Source organism: Tupaia chinensis, unplaced genomic scaffold (assembly GCF_000334495.1).
Source record: "Tupaia chinensis unplaced genomic scaffold, TupChi_1.0 Scaffold147010_1, whole genome shotgun sequence".
NCBI classification, from domain to species: Eukaryota; Metazoa; Chordata; class Mammalia; order Scandentia; family Tupaiidae; genus Tupaia; species Tupaia belangeri.
In genome coordinates this window covers 295,036-297,444 of record NW_006206863.1, presented here as the reverse complement: position 1 = coordinate 297,444, position 2,409 = coordinate 295,036, and the positions used below count along the sequence as shown (strand labels likewise).

The window sequence follows — 2,409 nt, the reverse complement described above, 5'->3', positions numbered from 1 at the left end:
GCTTTTTTTGATTTTACCAACACCAGACTAGCTCTCCAAGAAGTTCTTAAGGTAGTGCTATACCAGGAAAATTAAATACAAACACACAGAAATAAGAGTTCAAAAACTAAGAAAATGGCCATCTTAATCATAGGCACAGGTCTGGAGTTGAATATTATATCCCAGGATTTAATCAGGAAGATTAGATCACAACAGAAGATAGATTAAGTACATGAGACTGAAATAGACATAAAATAGAATTTTATGACTTTTGACTAAAACATTGCTGATTTTCTTCTAGCCTTTGTTTTCCAGTTTTAAGGATTTCTGTCCTGACTTGAGCTGCCAATAAGGTCATGTACCTACTATTTGAACAAAATCCTAACCTGTTTCCTGGCTTTAAGTTGTAATCAAAGTTTCTTAGCATTTCTTTGATTTATTAGTTAAAACTGCTTTTCTTGAAATTAAAAAAAATTATTAAAAATACCTATTTAATGACCCTAGAAAGCTATATAGCATCAGCTAGGTGCTACTTTATAGTTTATTCATTCTACTCAGTTTCACGCCTAAAGTCAGACATATATTTACAGATTTGTATATACCAGCTGAACTTGCTATTGAAAGTAGTTAGATTATTTAAGAAAATTTGTGGATAAGGAGACTGAATCTGCCATGAGCACTGAGATCTAGAGCTTCCAGGGATAAGAGCAATGAAGATGTTCTGCTGAGAAATATGGCCAGCTTAATGGTAGGGACAAGTCCAGAGTTGAACGTTATCTTCCAGAATTTAAACGAAAAGATCGGACCACAACAGAAGATAAAGTACATGAGTTTGAATTGGTGAAATAGAATGTCATGATTTTTGACTAAAACATTACTGATCTTCTATGCTTTGTTTTCCAGAGTTGGGGATTTTTGTCTTCTCTTGAGTTGTGAACAGGTCCATGTACCTACTATTTGAACAGAATCCTAACCTGTTTACTGACTTTAAGTACTAAGCAAAGTTCTCTAAACAGTTTTTGATTTTGATTTATTAAAGTTAAAACTGCCGGGACCAGCAGGTGGCGTGGTGGTTAAGGTGCTGGTCACTCCCACATGCCCAAACACAGTTTGAGTTCAGGACCTGGTGACTTGCTTTCTCACTAACCCCGCCCCTGTGATTCTCTCTGGTCAAATTTTTTTTTTTTAAATGAAGGAATGAATGAATAAATAAATAAATAAATAAATCTTTTAAGAAAATAAAGCTTCCAAGGAGCTGAGCTTAAACTGAAGCAAGTTCAGAGGACACTGGTGGTGCCCTGATCTCAAGGAACGTTTCCAGATCCACGGTGCTTGCATATATCAATAAGAGGTGTGAGTCTGAAGGTCTAGACCCAGCTTATAGAAATGGGATGCCGATCATCAGATACCAAAGAAGAAAGCAGGAGCAAGAGAAAAAAGAAATACTGCAGACAGTCATCTTCAAGCAGTTCTTCAGGTAGTAGAACATAATAGCCCCCCAAAAAAAGGTGGAAGGAAAAGCAAGAACAAGGAATTACATAACATCAAATATGGGGAATCTGGAAACATCAAAGCTGCATTAGAACATCTGCTGCAGGCCAAACAGGCCAAACCCCAACTACAGCTGGTTCTTGAAGCTGCTGTAAAAGCCAATGAAGCATTAAAAGGCAAAGAAAGAAATGAGGGAAGAAGCAAAGAGAAGAAAAGAGGAAGACCAAGCCACCTGGTAGAACAAGTAAAAAGAATGAAAGAAATTGAAGCTATTGAAAGTAATTCTTTTGTTCAGCAGACATTCACATCAAGTAAAGAAGTCAAAAAGAGTGTAGAACCTAGTGAAGTGAAACATGCAGCTTCAGCGTCTGGACCAGCATCAGTAGTTGCTGACCCACCCAGTACAGAAAAAGAAATAGACCCTAGCAGCATCCCTACTGCTATCAAGTACCATATGACAATTCTTTGGCCCAGTCTATTTTGTTTATTGAGAAAGCTGAGGCTGAGGAAAAGTGGTAAAAGAGATTAATTGCTCTCTGACAGGAAAGAGTAATGAGCAGTCCTGTGGCTTAAGTAATATACATATTATTGAATTGACAAAAACATTAGAAATGTAGGTTTTTAAATCCCAATATTAACTTTTTGCTTTTAGAAAAGAATTTAGCTGATTATATAAAGAGGTAATTTCATTTTTCTCTCATATATGCCTGAATGTTAATTCATTTGAACTGTATCAAACATTGCAATTATTGGGACCAGCAATTAGCGTAATGGCTATGTCACTGGACTCCCACGTAGTCGACCGCGGTTCGAGTCCCGGTGGGTTAAACTCACGCTGGGCGCGTGTGCGTGCGTGCCCAAGATCCTGAGAGGAGAATGGAGGAGAAGGGATTGCGGCGTGGCCATCCCCCCCGGAGGGTGATTTCTTGCTTTCTATCT

The 2,409-nt window shown here is 37.9% G+C and overlaps 1 pseudogene; it reads left to right on the top strand.

The window, feature by feature from the left end:
* Window positions 1-1,365: 1,365 nt before the first annotated feature.
* LOC102496287 (serine/Arginine-related protein 53 pseudogene) lies at window positions 1,366-2,043 on the top strand (annotated as a pseudogene).
* The last annotated feature ends 366 nt before the right edge of the window (window positions 2,044-2,409 follow it).